Raw genomic sequence first — 24,720 nt, forward strand, 5'->3', positions numbered from 1 at the left:
CTCATTTAAATTTTGAGGGTGAATCAGAGTGGAGGTGGTTTCATCTCACTTTGCACAACAGTTTCTACTTTATATATCAGAACTGTTACCAGGTTGGGGATATAGCTTAGTGGCAGAGTGCTTGCCTAGCATATATGGGGCCCTGGATTCGATCCCCAGGATGCAAAAATTAAAAAAAAAAAAAAAGTGTTACCAGACATCTGAGTTTTGAAACACATAGTTGTATTCACAATTATACTATTTGTGTATTTGTATACCCTTACAATTTGAACATTTAAATACTTGTTTAAAAACAACAACAACAACACCTCACTTTTGCCAAAGAGCTTCTGGGTGCATTTAATTCACACATAAAGTTACTATCGGATCCATGTTACATTATAATGTTATCAGGCCAGTACACTTAAATATATATGTAAGTACACAAATACACACATGCACCATCTAAAACAGTGTTTGTCATGGGGCTGGGGATGTGGCTCAAGCGGTAGTGCGCTCGCCTGGCATGCGTGCGGCCCGGGTTCGATCCTCAGCACCACATACAAACAAAGATGTTGTGTCCGCCGATAACTAAAAAATAAAAATATTAAAAATTAAAAAAAAAAAAGTAAATAAAACAGTGTTTGTCAAAGTGTGGCCCACAGAGGGGACCCATACGCACTGTCATCAGTTTGCAATGAGGTAAGTAGAGATATAGTTTTATTTATAAACTTTTACAGTAAACTTAACAAAGTAATTGTATGTTTGCACATCTAATTTTAAAACAGGAGCTTTTACCTTTTACATCTTTCTGTTTTTACTTCACTTTTCAAGTAGTTATTTTTATTTTGTTTTACTAAAGTCCATGAAGGATTGAGAGGAAAAAGCAAGATGGTCCATCACTACAGAAAACTCTGGAGAAGCACTGTCCTCAAATGTAAACCAAAATAAAACTAAAAACAAATTAGTAAACAGAATGCCACTTTGAATTTCTATCAGTTTTGGAGGAAAGGCGGGTATAAACTTTTCTTTACCCATCAATGTAGAACTATTTAAAGACTTTTTACCATAATAAGCAACAGTACTTTTTCAATAATACATTTTCCTAGAAATAATTACTGAACCTACTGCACTCCAATATTTAAGAAGCAAACAGGCCACTCGATACTTAAAGATCTGAGGTGGCACTCTCAGAGAGATTCCCGTTGGTTTCCAGTAGGGAAGATCCAGCTGATCACAGCCCTGTGAGGATCCTCATGATTTAGGAAAAGCCTGAGAAGCCATCTGTGATACTGCCTGAACCAGGAGGGTGGAGGGCCCTGGTGAGCAACACTTGGTGAGCAGGAACAGATACACAAATTGAAGCCCGGGTGCTCTTGGAATGTGTAAATGAGGACCCCTGATAAGAGTGTGTCTCTGAGCAGGTCTGTCTTCATTTCTCTGCTGTGTGGAGAGGCAGGGCTGGCTTCACACACCCACTAAAATTGCAAAATGCACACCATCCTGATTTTTAATCCTAATTCTAAATCCTTAAGAAAGGAATAAAAGTGCAACATGATCAAAATCTATTCCACATTTTTATTTAAAAAGAAAGCTGTCCCTAAGTTTGCTTCAGACGCCACAGCAACATTCCAATTAGCCTGGTCAGGAGCGGCCTCCAACTCCTGAAGGGGAAGGGCGGCGAGAACTCCCCTTCTCAGGACTCTGTGTTAACCACCACCTCCTTAAGCAGGGCACAATTTAAAGAAGAAAAGACAAGACATGCCCTCAAGAACCAGAGGGCAGGAAGCCAGATGCGTGGGCCCCTCCTGGCCTCTCTGGGCTTGGCTCTGGCTGGCCATGGCCAGGGTCGCCAGCTCCTCAGAAGCCTCTTTCTCCTCAGGCTTTCTGAGAAAATAGCAATAGTTCTTTAAGCGCAGTTGGAGAGGCACGTGACCTTTCAAAAGGCCTCACTAGGCAGCAGCTTGCAGATGCAGCAGTAGCAGGAGCTCATTAAGGGCTTCCAGGGAACGCTGCGCTGCGGAAGGGGGCTCCCCTCGGCTGGCTGTGCAGTTCATGGGCCTGGAGTTCACCCGGAGGACGGGCTGGTGACTTGCTTGCTTCCGGGCCACCCCAGGGATCTGTCACCCACTCTATCTCCTCTCCTTCTGCTTGTGAAGACCAAAGTCCAAACCCCTCGTCTTCTACCCAGTTTTTCAGACAAAGCCCCCAAAGACCCAGAGCTTTGGGGTGGGTCAGAGATCCCACCATATGGAGAAGTCAGGCAAGTGCTCCCTCCCTCTTCTGCTACCCAAAGGGGACTCAAAACTAAGCCCAGCCACTTTTCTATTGAATTTTCACTGACTCTTACTACAAGGTTGGAGATGGAACACCCTCCCTCCCCAGTGAACTTGTTAGAAACAAATTCTTAACTTTTCTGTATTTTTACAGATTTTTTGTGGTGCTGGGAAAGGAACCCCGGACCTCGCACATGCTACGCTTAAGTGCTCTCTCTGCCACTGGGCTACACCCTGCCCCCCCCCCCCATCTGTATTTTTAAAAACAAACTTTAGCATACACTGCAGCAAACTAAATTTAAAAGATAAGGAACAAAACTCACTAGTAGCAAAATAAATGAAAACTTTCCCAGGAAGATTAGTTCTGAATAGAACTCTCTGTACACCAGGCCTGGCCTTCAATGGAGCAGCCTTTCATTAGGAAAGACCCTATCCTCAAAAGCTACAGTCTGCTGGGGCACAAGCTAAAAAGTAACAAATGTCACTAGGAGTTTCCCGGAGCAGACAAAGAGCCAGAGGACCAGGAGACTGTTTGACCTGGCTGTTCTTCCTTCTGCAATTCCAGATTCTGAGTGGCTCCCCCAGGAGGGAATTAGCAATTAACATGGACTGGAGCCAACAAGGGAGACCTCTGGAAACAGGCTTTGTGGCCCCCTGTTTGAAGTTTGTATTTAAAGTGAGCTTATCTCTTCATGTTTGTCTCCTACCTCCACAGTGAGCCCCATGAAGGCACAGACAGTCCCTGAAACACAAAAGATGCCCCCTTGGTGGCTGAATAAATGAACAGTAAGTGGAAAGAATGAGAAAAGACACAAGGGACAGCAGAGAAGATGGTGTAGATCCAGAGCCAGGTATGTGTCCTTAACTGCAAGGACTAGAGGGCGGGAGAAAGGGGAGAGCGGCTCAGCTTTACAGGGGACCTGGTCACAAGGAGGGGTCTGAGGCACACAGGGTGGGCAGGAAAGCTGAAGCTGGGAAGCCTTCCTGTGAGAGCCCCTCATTGGAGCTTCCATTTTCAAACTTGGGCATGCATCAGCCTCCCCAGCCTCTCCCGGAGGCCCGTGAAACCCAGACTCCTGGCCCAGGGATCTGCCTTCTCAACAAGTTTCCAGGTGACGGGAGAATTCTGAGAACCACTGTTTCCTCTTTTCCCCATCAGGCCACTTACATTTAAGTCTGAGAACATCTTTTCTCAGTTAATCTTGATTCCAGAGGTCTTCCCTATTTGTGACTAAGCAAGAGGGCAAAAAGGAATGAACAGCCTCTTTGTGACAGCAACTGACGGCTCACACATGCGTACACAATTTTTTTTTTTTTTTTTAAGAGACAGGGCCTTGCTATGTTGCCCAGGCTGTTCTCAAACTCCTGGGCCCAAATGATCCTCTAGCCCCCTGAAGTAGTTGGAACCACAGGAATGTACCACTGTGCCTGGCCTGACAACTGCTATTTTTAAAAATACTACATGCACAATTAAGATGTTTTAAGTTTAATCTGAATGACAAAGTTTGGGCCTCTCAGAATGAAATATCAGATCCTACTGGCTATGAGGTCTAGATGACACTTGCTATGATCTTAAAGTGAATGCAGTGAGGCCCAAGGTCCAAAAAAGGAGCTGGAACAGTACCTATGTTTATGCTTAATTGTTTAATTATTTATTTTTGTGACAATGGAAATTGAATCTAGGGTGCTCTATCATTGAGTTACATCCCCATCTTTTTTTTTTTTAAAATATATTCAGTTGTAGATGAACATAATACTTTATTAATTTTTATGTAGTGCTGAGGATCAAACGCAGTGCCTCACAAGTGCTAGGCAAGCGCTCTACGACTGAGCTTCAACCCCAGCCCCCCAGCTCTTTTTATTTTGAGACAGGATCTTGCTAAGTTGCCCAACTTGGCCTCCAACTGGCAATCCTTCTTACTTAGCCTCCTGAGTAGCTGGAATTACATTTGTGCATTACCCCACAAGGCTAGTACCTAAAAATAAAATTTGTGAAATATTACCTTTTAAGACATTCAGAAAAAATATGCAAACATAAAATGAATCAAAAAAAGTTATATTTAAACCATTTTTTTCAATTATTTAAAACCTGTGTTTCTTAAAATTTTTATTTATTAATTTTTTGGTAATAGGGATTGAACCCAAGGACACTTTTTAACCACTGAGCCACATCCCCAGCCTTTTTTATTTTTTATTTTGAGACAGGGTCTCACTAGGTTGCCTACAGCCTCGATAAATTGCTGAGGCTGGATTTGAACCTGTGGTCCTCAAGCCTCAGCCTCCTAGGCCGCTGGGATTACAAGTGTGCACCACCACAACCGGCATCATCATCATTATTTTAATTAGTGGCACTGAGGGTTGTTACTCCACAACTGAGCTAAATTTTCAGCCCTTCTTTAAAATTTGAGACAGGGTCTCACCAGGTTGCTGAGGCTGATCTAGAACTTGAGATCCTCCTCACTCAGCCTCCTGAGTAGCTGGGATTACAAGCATGCAGTACCACAGCTGACTTAAAATTTTTTTTTTTTTTAAATCACTGTCCCTTTAGGGTTATTAAACTGTCAAAATAAAATAAAATGTTATGATTTTTAAGGAATGAATATGAAATCTACATTTTCAAACCACCACTCCTGTCATCCCAACCTCACCACCAAAACATACTGCTTTCATAGGCAGGCTCACTGAGTCTGTGGCCCCAGGGCTTCCTAGTGGCCTAGGTGAAGACCCTAGGGAAAGGCTATACTGTGGGGGTCCTCCTCAGCCCCCCAGGAGGATTTGCTTCTGACTGTGCCAGTCAAGAATGATGCAAAGGTCTGTATTATATGTTCACTCGATTCATTGCCCAAACTCAGCGATCAGATAACTCAGTCACCGCTCCACACAGAAAGAAAAGCCTCCTTAGCTAATAGACTTTTTTTACTTGGTATCCAGAGAAGAGAATGAATGCTATCTAAGATCTTTAAGAGGGGGCTAAAAACTGACAGCTGAGTCCCAATTTCTGAAGTAGAGCAATGACTGGAGAAGGTGTGACTGATGCCTGACCAAAATGGAGTCAGAGAGAGTGGAGGCCCCTGGTCCTTCACGGAGAGAAGGCTCTGAGCTCAACACCACCCTCACCTGGAAGAGGGGTGCTTGCTAACACCCAGGTTGGGATGGTTTGTACCAGGCCTAGTAGGTTGGTCCCTTATGTGCATTTTCAAGAACTTGATCTAATTTCTTTTGGACTAGTAACTAAGAGCAGCTATAAATTCAGCATTTTCCCTTTTCAGGAGTATAGGAAGCTGCACGTTATTTCAAAAGTCAGTTACAAGGCAAAACTAATCTACGGCATCTAGGGTTTCTAGTGGTGCATGTGGCTTCTGGGGAGCTGGTCATATTTCATGTCATCCCCCTAACCTCCTTAGCACACGGTCCAATATGACTCCTGGGGTGACGATCAGTTGCTGAAGAGCCTGGCAGCCACCAATGCTGAAGATAAAAACCATAAAACCCATAAAAACGAGGCCTCTACCCCAACGTCCACGCGGATCTGCTTCTTCTGAGGAAAACAACCAAAGAGGAGTGACAAGCACCTCGCAAGGCCAGAGCAGCTGCTTCCTCGTGACATCCTGTGCCCCCAGAGCCCAGGCCCTCTAAGTGGAGACACATCCTTTCAGTTTCTTTTGGGGTAGTGGAAGAAAGGAATGGCCCTGGCAAAACTGTGTCTGTGACAGACTTCTGAGCCAAAGAAAGGTCGGTGGTGGGTAGGCTGGGCATTGCCTGGGGACAACTTCTGACACACAGAATAGCCTCTCCTTTCTCCTCACTTTCCTGCTTGCCTTCAGATGAGCTTGGGATCCTGCTTTGGAGGCGTCCCTGACAGAAGGCCACCTCCCACCAGCAACCTGGAGCCTCCCCATAGTCCACTGTCCTACTGTGTCTCGGGGCAGGAGGGAGAAGCCGGAGCCTGCTAGACACTTGGACAGGGGCAGCCTCATTCACTGAGGCAAGTTTTCACACTTACAATACTCCACCTTGAAAAACTAAGGGCTAAGGAACCTGATGACGGCTAAGCTTTTAACACCCTCCCTGCTCCAAGTAACAGCAAACCCGGCCAGAACAAAAAGACCACTTTGAAAAGGACGCGGTGGTTGGGGATGCTGGCGGGATCAGAGATGGAAGCCCAAGAGAAGAAACAGAAGGCCCCAGCAGGGCCTCCCAGTATCCTGGCACTGCAGCTGGGCAGTGGTGACTGTCACCCCCCAATGAAGGGGGGGGTGACAGGTGTGGGGGATGGTATTCCCCACCCTCAAGCTAGACTCCAGACCCCAAAGTGACAGCCACAGAGACAAAATTCCAGTGGGGAGAGCACCTCGGCTTATTTATACAGATGGGGCGGGGCTGGTGACAGAAACCCTAAGAGCTGCCTGGATCAGGAAACTTTTTTTTTTTTTTTTCTTAAACCAAAGCCTTTCCAGGATTTCGGAGGTCCCTGCAGTAACATCCATGCTAATTGGTAAGTAAGACAAAGCCTCCCCTAACAAATCAGCAATGTAATTATAAAGCCAGTCACTAGATCAAGCCAGTTACCCCAGCTCAGGGAGACTGTAACCTGACACGGCAGATGATGGCGCCTCCCACTGCAGCCGCAGCTCCCACCAGCCTGCCTGGAATCAGGGACACCAGCACAAGCCTCCTAGCCTTCCTGCAGTGGCCTGAAGCCCACAGAAAAGCTGAGTTCGGCCAGGAGGCCAATCTCAAGTAAACGTAAGAAACAAGTCTCATCATGTGGGGTTGTTTTCTAATGTCCACATTTTAACAAATTCTAGTGTTCCCTCTATTTATATGTCTCCATTAAATTGAGGACAATTTCTAATGCTGATACTTTGTCAAATATAATCTTTCCTCTTGGAAAAAAGAAGTCTTAAAATATTAACTAACTCTAATTGCATTTAGTAAACTGTCAAATTCTGGAAAGGAATATTTCAAGAAACATTCTTTAGAATAAATTATGTCCGTGTTGGTAAACATTTGGAAAGAAAAATAGGCTTTTTAGAACCTAAATGTCAAGTAGTATAAAATGTTTCTAATATCCTGTCTTAATGCTTTTCATCTCGCTGGAATTTTAGATTTCAATCCCATTTCTAATGAGGCCAAGGACACCCGTCACCTTCCAAGGACAATAGAAGTGCTAAGAATTCCTTTATTTTACCTAAGGAGTGTGGCTAAAAGCAGGGCACACTTAATTCAAATGAAAAATTGAGTGGAATTATGCAGTGTCTGAATTTAGTTAAATAAAAACATATTCAACATGATCTGATGCCTGAAATTGGCTTTAAAGTACTCAAAAACAACTGGCCACGAAGATGAAACAAGATCAAGAAAAAGTGGATAACTGTTGAAGCAGGTGACAAGTATGAGGTGGTGTATTGGACTCTTTCTTTTACTTTTGAGTATGTTTGGAATTTTCCATAATAAAAAGTTAAAAAGCACAACACATCAATACATACTTTTAAAATTCTACAAATAAAAAAAAATCAAATAAGTACAAAAAATTATTTACACCCTCAGTGAGAACTATTATATTAACTTGCGAGGTGTTTTTGCACAGAAGAAAGCTGCTAATGCTCTATGTAAACAAGCAAGCCCAGTACAAGCAGGAACACCGGTAAACTCTGAAAGGCAGCGTCACATCCAGCCACACGGGGGCGCAGCAGAGCAACAGGCACCCCTGAAGTCGGCTTCTCCACTGCAATTTCTGTCTACAGAGCTCTCAAAGTCTACACATTTCAAGAACCAGTCCCAAATTCAGATATCCACAGGGCGATGTTAAGCAAGCTGGGAGCCTTGCCAAGCCCAACTAAATTATATTATGCTATGGTTCAAGCTCTGGAAACACTGTACAGGAAAGGTTGATGCCTGAATATAAGTAACAACGATGTTTCTAAAGCCATGGTTAAGATCCCTGGAGGATTCCTGAAGTGAGAACAAACACACAAAAACAAACACAAACGCAAGTCACGGGGTGTGGACTTAGAGAAGCCAACAGTTCAACTGTCCAGTGGGGTTCTAATGTGGACTCTTAACCACACACGGAATCTCATAAGTTCAGCACCAAGAATTTTACTAGTATAGAAGTCTTCAATAATCCTATTGCTTCTTAATAACAGTAAATTACCTCCACACTGAGCAGATTCTGCTTCAGGCAGTTATTTGGGAAAACCCTTCATAAAGGACATTGGGGAGGAGCTATTTGACTGTAAAATGCAATGCAGTTAACTTAAAGGAGATAATGAAGCAATTGCCTGTGTAACTACTTGATTTACTGTGTAACTACTTGATAGAATTTTTTCTATTCAAATTACAAGTTCAGGTTATATGATGTGTATGTATCACAACAGATGAACTAGTTATCAGTTTTTCCATTTGAAAATTGGTAACTATGAACTACAATTATTTACATTAATAAGCTACTTCATGGTAATTTGGTGTCAGGAGTACCTACATCTTTACAATTCTGAATGAGAGTCTCATTAAGGGAAAGAATCCTCAGATTTGACCCCCCGCCCCCAGCCAGGACTGTCTGCCCATAAAGAGAGAGCCAGGATCACCCACCAACCCCCACCCATTCCCATGCATAATGAAAATATTTTTTTCTCCTGTATTTATAATTGCATGGATGGGATTCTGGTTTCAACTCTCCTGTAGCATCTTTTCCCCAAAGATACCTTGTTTTTCTCCTCACACAAGAGACCCTTAATATAACAATGTCAGGGGAAAATAAAGAAGGCATAGGGTAGACACCAAAGGCTTTGCCAAAAGTGACATTTTTTGTTTCTTAAAGAGGGTCACCAAATATATAAAACAGTCAATACTACAACAGGTAAATGTAAGTTTTAGAACAATTCTGTGGGGGAAAAAATTGCATCTTAGTTAAATCCAGGTTTTGCCACTGAAGAAAAACCATGCATGTAACTCCAGGAAGCACTTTTTGCTTAAAAGTTAAAGATTAAAAACTAATCATGCTTTCTGATTTGGATAGCTTATTACTATGAAATATCTTTTAAAATATTCTTCACATATACAGCATAGATTTCACCTTTTAACTCCCACGTGTGGTCTACAGAAGAAAACCAGAGAAATGGTTTCTTCTTTACCTACTGAGTAAGGTGAACCACTGTATTGTATGGCTTAAATCTGGGTTCCTTAAAAGAAAGATATCACATTTCTACAACATGACATACGAGTACAAAAATTTAAAGTACAGTATCATAGAAATATGCTCCAGAAATATGTAAAAGGAAAGAAATAATTTCTATTATGCAAATACCTGTTCCATGTAGGTAACCTACATCTTTGGAATGTTTATTTTAGTTGCCTTTAAGAATTAGGTAGGCTGATGAGGTTTTATTAAAGACAATTTAAATTTTATACCATATACTTGAAAAATTCACATAGTAGAAAAAGGCAATGAAGAATAAAACTAAACTTCAGTGCAGTAAATGATACTTTGTAATTTTTTTTTTTTTTAAATAACTACTTCTGGGCTCTTCTGAGATAAAATGTATTTCTTTCCAAGCACTTCTGTGTATTGATAATGAATGACTCACTGAACTTTAAGCAAAGTCATTTAGTTATATACAATCAAAATAATCAGAGTAACACACTAAATGTAATAAATATTTATTTCTAAGGAAAATAGTTGTTAATACTTCAACTTTAATTTCTTCAAAGGACCTTTAAGGAAAGCCTTCCTCTAACCTCCCCAGCTAGCCTCCCCTAACATTCTATTTGTCCTTCCTCTTTGGAAGCTTTAGCAGAAGCAGGGGCTACCTGAAGAATCATGTTTTGATTTTGTAAACCAACTACTGTCAGCTAAGAATCACTACCAGGTGAAATCAATCTAATTTTATATTTTTGATATGGTAAAACTATTTTTTAAAATCAGTGTTTTAAAGATCTGGTCTATTCAGATAGACCATTACCAGATTCCTGACAACTAGAGAGGCTAAGCAAAAATCCTTAGGCTGCAGACCACAGTGCCTAAAGTCCTCTGGCAGGTGGCTCTTCCATGATACCATGCAAGATACAAAAAGACACAGACATGGAGGCGCTCCCCTCAACAAAGGGAAGAAATCTGAAAAGCAAATCTGTATCATCTACCAGGGAATGGGACAAGTACTCACTGAAGATCAGTTTGAAACAGTTGCTGCCTCACTATCTCATTCCAGTGGCTAGAATTGTATGCAAACCTGTTCTGGTGCAGAGATGACCTTGGGACTTTCAGATTCCCTGGGTCTAACTTGGGCAATGCTTCTCAACACAAGGGTGGGGTACTCCAGCAGGCCTGCTCCAAGCCCCAGGAGCAGCGGCATGGCCTGAAATGATAAGCAGTCAGCCAGAGAAGAGGAGAGCAAAGGGCTAAAGGTTGATCTGCAGCAGGGACTTTTGATTATTGAATTTGTCTGACCATAGCACAGTCAAGTGTGCTTTTTCCTTTTGTTCAGTGAGTTCACACAATCCACTATAACCAGGAGTGTGCGTATGTGTGTGTATTATCTATATATTGTTTTATATAAATATTATATGTATGGCTGGGGTTGTGGCTCAGTGGTAGAGCACTTGCTTAGCAAGAGTGAGGCACTGGGTTCGATTCTAAGCACCACATACAAATAAATAAAATAAAGGTCCATCAACAACTAAAAAATACTTTAAAAAAATTATATGTAATGTATATGTGTATATATATATATGTGTGTGTGTGTATGTATGTGTGTGTGTATATAACACACACACACACATACATACATACACACACATATAGTGCTAGAGCCAGAATCTCATCACCTTCACTATTTTATGTGAAACTCCTTAGAAAAATAAAAATGCTTAGTCTAGATTCTTCCTTTGAGTTAACCACCTATGAAAGTTTTTAAATCGAAAAAAAAAAAATCTTATAATTAACTAGTAACCCTCAAAGCTACAGGTTTTTGCAAAGTGACCAAAAGATAGTAACGCAGACGTGAGTTAGTTTTAAGAACTTAAGTTTGCTGCTACCAGAGTTACTACAGAAACAAAGCTGCCTTTGGGCACCTCAAACTAGTCAGACCTGCTGTAGCAGTTGCACAGCGGCAGCTGATCTGTCCTCCACCCCCTCCCTTTAGCCCCCCACCCCCACGCATCCGCACAGCTCAGTCCACTCTCCATAGCCAGGCCAGGCACACTCAACCCTAGTTCTGCTGTCCCTCTTGGGAGGCAGGGCCAGGTCCACCAGACAGCATGCAAGTGGAAGAGGAGGCCAGGAGACTTCATTCAGTACTGAAAACTGCAATGGGGGCAGAATAGAGCTTAAGTGATCCTGGGCTTCTACCATAGATCAATCCAACTGCGGCACTTGCTTCAGTGAATCCTGGCAGGTATTTCCAATTAAGTTCAGATGAAAGAGGATCCTGAGAGGAGAGTGAGTCTTTCCAGTTTTAGGACCCCTCAGACCACAAAGACAGCCAAATTTTCAAAAGGGAGCTTGCATTGTCTGTATGTGGTACTTGTTGAAATTACAAGTTTGTATCTGTGCTGTCCTATTAGACATCATGCATTTTAAAAGACATTGTGCTGTCTTTATTTTGAAATTTTAATTTGTATGTATTGCCAAGAAAATTTTTAGACAGTCAAGTATGTTTTTGTTTGTCTCATGATCTTCGGGGGTGGGGGGGACAATCAAACAAAGCATCTATTTATTGCTCAGAATAGGAATGTCCTCTTATTGGGCTGACATATGCCATTCACAGATTTATACAAAGAATGAACTGCCACGCAGTGCTAATGGAGAAAGACACAGCTCCACACAATGAGTGATGGACGCTCCAGGGGACAGTTCTGTTCATAAGGGTTTCCCAGCATCTGCACACAGGGCAGAAGTTTGCCTTTAATACCAAATGCACTGGCCATTTAATACAACAATTAGAGAAGAGGGGAAAAAAAAAAATAAGGCATGCCCACTTTGGTTACTCATTGTTTCCTTCAAAAATATTAACACTAAATTAAGGGGCCGGGGACATAGTTCTGTGGTATAGCATTTGCCTAACATTCTTGAGGCCCTGGGTTCAATTCCCAGCACTGCAAAAACAAACAAATAAACAACAACAACAACAACAAAAACAAGTTATACTTAAACATACTTCTTAAACACAAGTCAGCCTGTAGGTTTTTATTAATTGTTTAGTGAGTAGGTAGAAAATATATTATTTGCACATACACAGTGGCCAAAAGCATTTTTAGATTTTCATGTTCTGCTAGTCAGAATTAATTAATGGAAAGACCTATGAGGGCTGACGGTGAGGCCATTTTTCACTTAAACTGGAGCTTGCCCTCTGGTGCCTTCAGCATACACCTGATCTTTGGACTCAGTAATCAGAGACACAGACACCTTTCTCTTTTTTTTTTTTTTTTTTTTTTCTCTCTCTCTCTCTCTCTCACCAAGAAACTACTGCAGCTAGAGCTATTTTCTACTTAATATGACAGAGAGCAAATATGAAACTTCTGTAGCCATACAGTTTTAAAAATTCTGCAAGAGAATTAAAAGTTCACCCTCCTAAATACTGCATCCATTTTTATTTGCATGTAATACTAACAAAGTGGTCTTGATTCTGCTGATATAAATGAAATATAAAGTTCATACTTTTATCAGTGTTCTTTAACAAGAAACAAGCCACAGCAAAAGAAACATCTAAACATTTGTTGCAACTTTTACCTTTCTTTGCTAACTAAAGGATAAAATATTTTGAGGGATAGCTTGTAGGGTGTAACATTTACTGACTGTGGACTGCTTTAAATAATGGCTATCAGTCACCACGTAAATTGGAATGAATTTTTAAAAATTGAAATCTATGTTATTTTACTATGCTTATTATTAATAATTTAGTGTGTAACAACTGACAAATTTATATTTCAGCTCTTCAATTAAATTTAAAAAGTTTTAATGAGGTACAATACAGCAGATAGGAGTGTAAAGATTTTCTAAATCTGAGTTAATATCCTTCTCTTGGTTCTTTAATGGAAACAACCCTGAGCAGCTGTTACCTAAAAGGCTGACACTGGCCTGACAATAAAACTGTTCCCTAGGACACCTCCTGTGGTATATTTGGTTGGCATTATAAAATGTGAGCCTTCTCCCCTACCTGCTCAAGTGAAGGAATAGCAAGCACCCCATATTAAGGGCAGGGGTAGGGAGCATCCAATCCGTTTTGTAAGTTTTCTTACTTCAGAGCAAAATGGTTATATATATTTTAATTAGGAGGAGGGGAAAGAAGTAAAATTATTTAAAAGGATTAGTAACTTGGTGAACAACACAATTTTACATTAACACGTAAAACCTCTAAGTCAGTGAAGCTAAAGGAAATCTAAACATTTGTCTCTATATCTCTTTTTAAATTGAAATTGATAAAATGAACAGGAAAGGAGGGACCCAGGGACAAGCTATTCTTACTTATGCCAGAAGCTGGGATCTGAGGATGGGTATTTTCATCCTCCCAGCACACTCAAATCAGAATAGACTGCTATAAAAAGGGGGAGGAATGGGAGCTGCTAGGGTGAGACAAGCCTTCTGGTGAGCTAAGCAACTATGCCCATCAGCAAAACAACTGAGGGCTCTCAGGTGGAAGGCCCTCCCAGGCTTGAGTGGACCCAAAAGCCCTATTACAAAAAGCAACTTAGAACACTTAGGGCCTCAGTAATCCTACTGGTGACTACAACTTCTAGGCTCTTTACAAACATTATAAACATTTCTTAACACGTATTGGGAAATCAAAAAGCATATCTCATGAATAAGGCTTGAAAACATTCACTCAGTTCCTTAAGGCTGACTGGGGCTGCCCAATTTGATTCAAATAAAAACCGCTGAAGTCGGAGGCTAGATGTCTCACCCTATTGACTGTCCTTCCCCATTCTGTGCCTGTAAAAACTTACTTTCTACCTCCTGAAACCACCCAGCTTGCAAGCAAAAAGTTTGTCTAAGAAAACTACATCGGATCTTTTTGTGAAACTTAAAAACTCAGCTCTCATCTGAATCGATTACCACCAGCTCTGCTGAAAGTAAGAGAATTTATGGCCAAGGAGGAAAATAAGAACAATTCAGGATTTTCTCTCGATGCAATAGCCCTCTGACGGCACCCCTCTCTTAATGGTACAAAGTCTAGGGCTTGGGACAGCTGGCTCCCCTCAGCCCCCCTCCCTCTCCGTCATAGGCGGTTACCACGAAGATGACTTGTAAATTTCTAATTTAAAAACCAACCAGACGATAAGTTTGCTATACATTCGGATCCAAAATCAATTCATCTAGACAAGGACGAAGAGAGGGTGGGAAGGATGTTTTAATATAAAAACACTGGGAAACTCACAAAAACACACTATATCAAGTTGGTTGCAAACCCGGCCACGGAACTCCAAAGTGAAGCAGCCTCCGCGCCAGCAATCTGAGCCTTAAAAAAAAGTCTCGCACGTTCACAACAACACAACCGTCACAACACGCACACACATCCCAGCTGTAAAAGGCGACAGCTCCAGGCTCCCTCCTCCCCACCGCTCGGCTCTCATCAGCTCCCGACCCCCTCCTGACCCCGGCCGGTGACTGCCCGGCCCCTGCCCTTCCCCCCGCAGATCTGCTCGCGGACGCGGGGGTCGCGGCCCTAGCCCCGGGGGTCCGAGGGTGCGGGGCCGGGCGGTAGAGGGAGGGAGCGCTCCAGCTCGTACCTGCTTCAGTCCCGGGTCCCTCTCGCGGAGGCGCCCGGCCCCCTCCTCCCCCCTCCCGGCCCTGGCGGACTCCCAACACCGCCCCCCACCCACCCGAGAGCCCAGCGCACCCGAGGATCCCTTCCAACCCGGCGCCGGGAGAACTTACCACATGCAGCTCCACCTGGGAACTAACGCATCAGGAGGGGTTTCCGCCCACTCCTCAAGCTATTCCCTCTCCATGCGGAGTGCCCCGCCGCGGGGGCCCGAGGGTGGCGCCGGGAAACGGGCAGGAGGCGAGACCGAAGCTAAGACTCCGGCGTCCTCTGCCTGAGCGCCCGGAGCATTATACAATGGTGGAGGCAGCGGCAGCAGGCAGCGAGGAGGAAGCGGGAGGCGGGCGGAGGGGGCGCCCGGCCGAGCAAGCGGCAGCTCGTGCTCCAGCACTCGCCGTGCAGGAGTGACGTGCGGCCAGCGAGCCTCCCGCGAGCTCCGGGCCCCGGGCTCCGCAGGCCCCGCCCCGCCGCCGCCCGGCCCCGCCCCCGGCCCTCGCCCCGCCCCACCCTCCCCTGGCGGTCCCGGGAGGCGAGATAAATGCGGAGCCCGGCCGCAGCAGCAGGAGCAGCAGGAAGGGGCAGGCGGAGCGCGAGGCCTCGGACGGCAGCGCCGCCCACAGCTCGCTCTCCTCCCGGCGCGCCCTTTTTCTCTTAGGGGAAGATTTAAAGAGGAGGAAAGAGAAAAGGAGACACTCTGGCCGGAGGGCCGCGGCTACCACCAATAACCCTCCACACTCTGGAACACAGGCGAATGACGAAGCCGCTAGTGACAAAGGCGGCGGCGAGTGTAGCGCGCGCACAGCCCGCTGAGTCGCGCGACCGCAAATATGACAAGCATCCGAGCTATTCGGCAACTTGGGGCCGGCCAGCAGGGCGGGCAGGGTCCCAGCAGGGGACTGGGGGCGAAGATCTGTCCCGAGGCACTACATCTACGCTTCCCGCGGGGTTCCCGAGGCAGGCGTCCACCGGTCCGCCCCGACACTCACCCGACGCCCTAGTCTCAGGACGCACGAGTAGCCGGTAGAGATGGAGCTGGGGACAGAAAAAGCCCTTTGCGCGCGGTTGCTTCAGTCCGACACTCGAAAAGTGTCACCAACTCAACAGTACTTTAGAAGCTAAACAGAAGCGAGTTAACCGTAGGCAGAGCCACGGTGTAGATCCGACAGCTAGCCCGAGGAAAGCCAAGCTTGGAGTTGGGTCGGAGGTGCAGTCCTCTGCTCACAAGTTTCCTGTGGATTGCTTTTTCCCTCCCCTTAAGAAATCTTAGGCTCTGAACTACTAATATTTAGCAGGGAAATTTATACAGTAATAGTTTGGAGACGCATGTATATGCCTAAATGGTTCAAATTTAGGAACACAAGGGAAAGAGGCCAGGGAAACAACTCAATTGGGAAATTAATGATTATTTTTAAAATAACATGCATATTCAGTGATAAAGTTGTTATAAAAGTAATTTAGACATTTTAAGATTTTGGCTGCTACCCCAATCAATATCTTCTGAGATCACTTTGCTGTTTAATGGTCCACTATACTAGTTGCATTTAAGGATAATAAAGCTTTAAAACCTAACATCAAGGTGATTATAAGCCGTTAACATTAGCACAAATTTAGACCTATTCAAACTGTTCTGTAATGATTTGTTATCAATCAAATTGATAATCTTATTGAAATTGAACTTGGGTTGAAATGTAGGAGACAATGTGTCCAGTTTTATCTCTAAGAAGAATAGAAAAGGTTTTTCTGGACTCTCAGTATACTCAAAATCTTACACAGATGTTTCACTGAGTACAACCAGTGCCCCAAACTATTTGTGGATGTCTTTGAAAGTTTTATTTTAATGACATTCAAAATCAAATATCATAGAAGTAGAGCTCTGGGCTCTCTGTAGGTCTTGCTCAGTTTGTGCCTGGGTGGCATAACATTCAAACATTCTGCTAGGGAGCCAAGATATTTTCACTTCCAGAGTTCTACATCTTAGAGATGACACTAACTACTAACAGTTTCCTAACCACCCACTCACTTATAGTTTCAGTGCTCACTTTAAGGAAAAGCCATTGAAATAGAAGCTGCAATAATCTCTTCCTGTGATATCATTGTAGGAGGCCAGAGACATTAGCTCTGTTGAATTTAAAATGAACTTAAACTTTATTCATGCATTGAAGTTAGCAGAAAGACCTGCAGAATTTATGTGATACTTGGATATTTTCTAGTAAATGACTTCCCAAATACACTGTTCCTAAACAAAAGGAAAAAAAAATCAAGTGACAACTTTTGAGTCCCCAGAGTGGACACACAGTTTGCTAAAGTCTATGTTGAATGTGTGCTCAATAAATGTTTGAGTTCACTGGGTTTTGGAGTGAAATGGTTTCTGCCTCTTTGATGCTTTTGAATTTTGTAGTATCTTATCAATACATATGTTATATACAACTCCCACTTCCCCACTTTTAGAATCTGGCATCTTGGAACAAGTCAAAGCATAGTGGCAGCTTCAGCAGCTGCCAGTGTGGTCCAATACCAGGTGGTTAACCTTGTCCCCTCCTCCTCTCCCCCAGGCTGAGTCACATACAGGCCAGCATAGCAATCCTGCCCAGCCCTGGAAATTCAAGTCTTTGAGGATAAAGAAGGTCCTCCCTACGCTTTCACAGTACTTAGTGGCATGATTTTTTTTTTTTCTTTTTTAATATGTATTCCCAGGAAATGAACAAGAAAAGCTTAGTGACATGAAAGGTTTTTTTTTTTTTTTTTTTTTTTCCCACTCTTTATGATTTTGGGACATTTAAAATAATCCTACTCCCAGGACTTCATCCACAATTTAGAGCTTCTTTCAATCAATTTCTTCCTTTCTTTTTTCTTTTTTTTTTGTACTGGGGATTGAACCCAGAGTACTTTACCACTGAGCTACATCCCCAGCCCTTTTATATATTGTTTTAATCTTGAGATAGAGTCTCACTAAATTACAGAGGCTGGCTTTGAACTTGAGATCCTCCTGCTTCAGCCTCCCCCAGTCACTGGGATTACAGGCATGAGCCACAATGCCCAGCTGTCCCTCTCAATTTCATATAACTTTAGAATAGTTACAAGAAATTAGAGCAGTCATTCACATTTAACTATCAGAAACATAATTAGAAAAGAAATATTCCTTTTATAAGCATATAATTGCGATGGTAAATTTTTTAAATGCCTATTTCAGAGAGATTGTTTTTGGCATCACTTTATACTTCTGGGTTACTACTTTACACTTCACTGCTTCTCTTTTGAAAGTTTCTGTGCCCCTATATCTTGCAGACTAGCACACTACTGTACTAACTGAAGGCCACTTTCAGTGCTTAATTAGTATGCACCAAAGAAACAAGGGACAAGCCAGATGTATAAACTGAGAAACAGTGCTGGGGATTGAACCCAGGGTTTGGCCACATGCCAGGCAAGTGCTCTACCACCAAACTACACCTCTAGCCCAAGAAACAGATTTTTAAACAGGTTTCAAACTTTTTTATTTTTTTTAAATATTTATTTTTTAGTTACAGGTGGACACAATATCTTTACTTTTTTTTTTTTTTAATGTGGTGCTGAGGATCAAACCCAGTGCCCCACATGTGCTAGGCGAGCCCTCCATCGCTGAGCCACAACCCCAGCCCTTATTTTTCTTTTGCCTTTATTAAATGCTACGTTTCAGATTCCACCTGAAATACTAGCTGTAATCATCCATTCATATACATTGTAAAAATTAGTCTTGGTTTTATGACCAAAAAGAAAAAAGGATATATGTTTCAGTTATTAAACAAACCACATAGAACCAGCTGGGCTAAATAATCTTTTCATGGAAAATACAGAGATGCAAATTGTAGACTTCCCATTCACTAATAACTGAAATCTTGAAATAAATTTTATATTCTGGAAGTCAGATCACTTAAACAATACCAAGAAGATTTTATAGGATAGGATGACTGGAAAAACTAACACTCTCATAAAGACGGCAAAGACAGGTTTATGTACTAGAAATGTAAACTTTATTGCACCAAAGGAACAAGTTAAGTCTTTTTTAAATTTTACTTTTATTTTTTTGGCATTGGGGATTGGACCTGGGGCGCTTTACCACAGAGTCACATCCCCAGCCCTTTCTTATTTTTTAGGCAAGTGCTCTATCACTGAGCCACAACTCTATCCCAAGACAGTGTCTTGTTAAGTTGCTTAGGGCCTGACTAAGTGGATGAGGCTGCCCTTGAACTTGTGATTCTCCTGCCTCAGCCTCCCCAGTAGCTGGGATTACAGTGTGCAAATTTGTCTGTATCTTCTTCCAACTACTTTTGTTAGAATTTTTTCTTGCTTCTTCCTAAAATCACAGTTCACAGCAGCAAAACTACAATCCCAATGAAGGGCTCCTTTTGCAAAGCTTTCCACATCATCCTTATCTGCTGGGTAACAACCACTTCTTATGTTTTAAAGGAGTTTCTTTCTGTTAGAAATCTGCCTTTTCCTCTTTTAAAAAGTTGACCATATTTATTTATTTTTTAAATTTTTTTTAGTTGTAGATGGACATAATCTTTATTTATTTATTTTTATATGGTGCTGAGGATTGAACCCAGTGCCTCATGCATGCGAGGCAAGTGCTTAACCACTGAGCTACAACCCCAGTCCTGACAATATTTAAATATTAACTTGGAACACAATTTTAAAGACAATATTGAAATGCTTTTAAAAACATTTTAATTTTTCCTAGCTTTTTTCTTTTCTTTCTTTCTTTCTTTTTTTTTTTTTTAATTCTTGGTATTGAAAATTGAACCTAGGGCCCTACACATGCTAGGCAAATGCTATACCAATGATCTATACCTGGCCCTTTATTTTGCAACAGGGTCCACCACTAAGTTGAGATCCTCCTGCTTCAGGCTCCTGAGTAGCTGGGATTACAGGCATTCACCACTGCACCAGGCTTTTTTCTAGCATTTTTAATCAGTTTCTTCTAGCCATTTCTAGACATGATGACTTCTGAGGCATTAGCTCCTTCCTATTCCATTTGCAAAGGACATTCTTGTTGGCTCTATAACTCCAACATTCCCTTCCTGTTAGGATGCTGCTCCACTAAGACTTTCTCAGGAACACGTGCCCTGGTCCCCAGTCCTCAACAGCACTACCTGCTAGTCTCCATTGTAGACAAAGGCCTATGAACGATCTGCAGGTCTTGAGTGTTCATAGTCTTTTCAAGATGCTCGGCGTTTCTAGTTTCCACAGAAAATGCCAATGAATATTAGAACTGTGCAGCCTCCAGACTTTTCCTGTCTTTGACAAACAGCCTGGTGAGATTAAAAATTCTGGACTAGGAGTGCAAAGATCATGTACAAATCAATTACCAAACTATGATTAATCTGTGACTTTTTAGTTTCTTCATCTACTATGCCATAGATTTCAGATTAGCATGGTTCTGCTGAAACAAGCACAGGATTGGTGAGCACAGGGCTGCTGAGCCAAGTCAGGTCTAATTCCTTATCCATAGCCTGTGGGGAGGCCGAATCAGACCCTCAGCACCACTGCGCCTGCTCCTGCACCTGGAAAAAGGGGGTAAGACTCAAATATTTCTAGAGCCCTTTCTAAGAGTAACTTCTGACTACAGAGGAGTATTCTGGCTCAAATGAAATAAAATGTTTTATAACATATTTCGATTCTTTAAAGAATATAAAAACAAATTTACATTCACACATTTCTAAATGAAAGAAGGAGAAATATAAATAATGATAATATGCTTTCCTCAGTAGGCTATGTTGTTTGGATTTTTTTTTTTTTTTTTTCATGTTCAGAAGATAGATTCAAGCCATATTCTCCTTGATTTGTTACCCATTATGGTTCAAGTCACCTGGCTATGAAGTCTGAAATACTGCCCCCTGGCCTTTGTGCAGCAGGAGGACAACCTAGAGGAACCCCTCACCTGGATGACTTGTTTGCTTAGCACCTCCCTGGGCCACAGGCAGAGTCCTGTTGCCCATGTCTCACCAGGAGAAGGACCTGCCAACCGAGCTCTTCACTTTATCAAGCTGACTCTCAGGGACAAAGAAGGTCCAGAAGCTGCATAATTTAACATCCACTGAGCTTTTCTGTGGAAGCCAGGAGTGCTGAGTGTCAGCAGAGGAGTAGGAATCCCTTAGAAAGAGTAAAATGTGGTTTACAGACAGTGCACAGGACCAACAGGAGAGCAGTGCGGGGCCAGCAACTGGACCATTCTAGATGGGGGTCAGAGGATAACAACAATTCTATTTCTTACACAAAAACCCCCACCCCCACCTGTTCTTGGTCTTGTTTTAACCCATATTTTAACCCACAGAATGAACAACCCACAACCACCACAACAAAAAAGAAAGTAAGTTCATCATACTCTTTAGCTCTGCACTCATTTCCAACATGGTTCAGAGAACTGTGGTTCTTGCTTGTCACTCTATCTCTAGCCTCTGGAACAGTACCTGGCACAGTAAGCAGTCCAAAATATTCACTCAGGAAGCACTGAATGATGAAGAAATTAAGGAATGCTGGGGCTGGGGATGTGGCTCAAGCGGTAGCGCGCTTGCCTGGCTATGCGTGCGGCCCAGGTTCGATCCTCAGCACCATGTATAAAAAACAAACATGTTGTGTCTGCCAAAAACTAAAAAATAAATATTAAACAACTCTCTCTCTCTCTCTCTTAAAAAAAAAAAAAGAAATTAAGGAATGCTGATGAGCTTATACCAGCTTCATAACTCAAGGGGTTAATCTTTCCAGCTAAAATCTCCCTTTCACTACCTTTCCACTAAGTTTTGTGTGCATATACATATAAATAACTGCACACAAGCCTTTTAGAACTTGCTTAATTAAAGAGATCACTAGTAAGTAATATGGTATTTTAATTATAACTACTTTTTAGCATTTCTAAAATATGTGATTTGAGTTTAACCTAATTAAAATGACTAATGGGCACTCACAAAGGTAATCCAGGGCTAAAGGTGTAGTGCAGCAATAGAGAGCTTTCTGGGCATGCCCTGAGGCTCTGGGTTCAAGCCCTAGCACCTTAAAACAAAAGTTAATCTATACAGCCTCACTATTTGGAGAACAACCCTACAGATAAATACCAAATCATTGCCATAATCCCACCATTCTGAACTTCTTTATGAAGATATTTCTCTTCCTACTTATTCTAAGAATTAAATCTCAATTAATACTTTAAAATACAGCATTTGAGATGAAACTTTAGAGTAGTTTTGATTTGCATTTCTCTAACTGCTAGCAATGATGAACATTTTTTCATATATTTGTTGTTTGATTGTATATTATCTTCTGAGAAGTGTCTTGTTCAGGTCGTTGGCCCATATTGATTGGGTTATTTGTGGTTTTGGTGCTTAGCTTTTTCAGTTCTTTATATGCTCTATAGATTAGTGCTCTCTCTGATGTGTGAGGGGTAAAGATTTGCTCCCAAGATGTAGGCTATCTATTCACCCCACAGATTGTTTCTTTTGCTGAGAAGAAACTTTTTAGTTTGAGTCCATCCCATTTATTGATTCTATTGCTGGTGGGATAGAATCCCATATTGGTGCGACCACTGTGGAAAGCAGTATGGAGATTCCTCAGGAACCATGATTTGACCCAGCTATTCCATTCCTTGGTTTATACCCAAAGGACTTAAAATCAACATACTATAGTGATGCAGTCACATTAATGTTTATAGCAGCTCAATTCACAATAGCTAGACTATGGAACCAACCTAGGTGTCCCTCAATAGATGAATGGATAAAGAAAATGAGGTATATATACTCAATGGAATATTACTCAGCTTTAAAGAAGAGTGAAATTATGGCATTTGCCAATAAATGGTTGAAGTTGGAGAATATCATGCTAAGCGAAATAAGCCAATCCCACAAAACCAAAGGCCAAATGTTTTCTCTAATATGTGGATGCTAATTCACAATGGCGGGAGGATAGGGAGGCACTAGGGAAGAATAGCATTACTTTAGATTAGGTAGAGGGAAGTGATGGGAGGGGAGAGGAGGGAATGTGGGGATAGGAAAGAGAGTAGAATGAAACAGATATTATTACTGTATGTATATACATGATTGCATGACCAATATGATTCTGCAACATGTACACTCAGAAAAATGAGCATGATATATCAAAGTGCATTAATGCATTCTACTGTCATATAAAACTAATTAAAACAAATAAAAAATTTTAAAAAAGAAGTGCTATCCATCATTCCAAAGTAAATAAATAAATAAAATATAGCATTTGATATTTACGGGTAAAAAAGCCAAGCAGAAGATGGAGAAAACCAAACTATAGGCTTAGGACATCAATCTTGAGATAAAACAAACAAACAGAAAAGAACTTGCTTATCTAAATTTTTAAGTGATTATCTGAATGGTTCAGATGGTCATTTATCACTGTTACCTTCAAGCCTTCATACAAAAATATGTCAGTAATTAAATAAGTTATGAATATTATCAATCAATATTAATTTTGAGGAAAACTTGTTTAAATTATGGGAAAAATGGTTTTTTCAAAAGCATTACTCTAATGTCAGATGTCTCTTTTGTTTCAAAATCAAGCAAACCTATATGACCTAAATTCTGTTTTTTGTAATACATATTCCTATGTCCATTGTTATAATGATCTAGGATTACCTGTCTTTAAGTCACCTACGAGTAAAGAGGAACTCTGAAAGAAGTATGATGATTTTTGTAATGCAAATAATATATTCAAACCAGTTTTTGAAACCCTAGCTGTAAAAATTCTACTTTGAGAAGTTAAAAAAAATTCAAGGCATGAATGTGTATGGATGCCAGGAAATGCCTTTACGTTGAGTCTATGAGGTATCATAAGAAGAGAAGAGAGGATATGATTTAAATGTAAACACAACATACAACAAAAAAATGAATCAGCTCTTTGCCACTTTGAATTCTTTTTTTTTAGTTTTCTAGTTTTAGTTTTTTTAATCACTTGCCAAAACAGTATAGACATTTTTTTAATCACCTATGTAGAATTATCTGTTGAGAATCTATTGCCAGAATAAATAAGACTTTCAAAATTACCAACTGTCCAATAATAGTAGTTCCTTGTTTAAAATTTTAAAAATATCTTTTTAAATTTAAAATTTATACATTTTTATATTTAGAATTTCAGTAATGTAAAGAGTGAAGTCAACTAGAAAAAAACTAAACAAGCAGTTAATAGATACCAGTAACATATTAAGGTCACTTGTGTAACCACTCAATTGTTTTTTTAAAACATGCTTTAAATAGTAACAACAACAACAAAAAAGATTTAACCTTGCTTAGTAATATTTGTTTCAAAACTGTTTTCTTAGAGAAATCTTGTTTGGGTGATATGAAACTCCTTAAATGGGCAATTACCAAAGAAACTGGCTTTAAGGAGAAAATAATAGTGTGAATGATCTATATGCAACTTCCCTTTTTAAAAACAGAAGTTGAATCTGTAAAACCAAATTTAGAAAGGAGAGTGGATGGTAGCAAATAACTCAAAAATATCATCTATAGCATTGACGCCCACTGCTGCTCTGTTCTGTTACAAACACATGTACACGCTGTGATCCTGAATTTGCTCAAATAATGCACGTATTTAGTTGTCAGTAGAGATGGAACGTATGAAAGGAATCATACATCTGAAAGTCGCATCCAAGGCAAAGAAACCTCACCTAAAAAATGCCAGATTCTCTGACTCTAGCGATTCATTTG

General features: G+C 41.4%; 1 protein-coding gene across 5 annotated transcripts in view; it reads right to left on the minus strand.

Moving 5' to 3' along the window:
• Sertad2 (SERTA domain containing 2) overlaps positions 1 to 24,720 on the minus strand; it is a 154,980-nt gene that overhangs the window by 50,452 nt on the left and 79,808 nt on the right. For 2 of the 5 annotated variants that reach the window (XR_003582567.2, XM_027934321.2), the window contains exon 1: positions 15,130 to 15,416. The exons of the other annotated variants lie outside the window; for them this stretch is intronic. The gene's annotated coding sequence lies outside the window, so the exon portion shown is untranslated. Of the gene's footprint in view, positions 1 to 15,129; positions 15,417 to 24,720 lie in introns of those variants that run through there. 5 annotated transcript variants of the gene reach the window in all.

This window comes from Marmota flaviventris, chromosome 14 (assembly GCF_047511675.1).
Source record: "Marmota flaviventris isolate mMarFla1 chromosome 14, mMarFla1.hap1, whole genome shotgun sequence".
Taxonomy (NCBI): domain Eukaryota; kingdom Metazoa; phylum Chordata; class Mammalia; order Rodentia; family Sciuridae; genus Marmota; species Marmota flaviventris.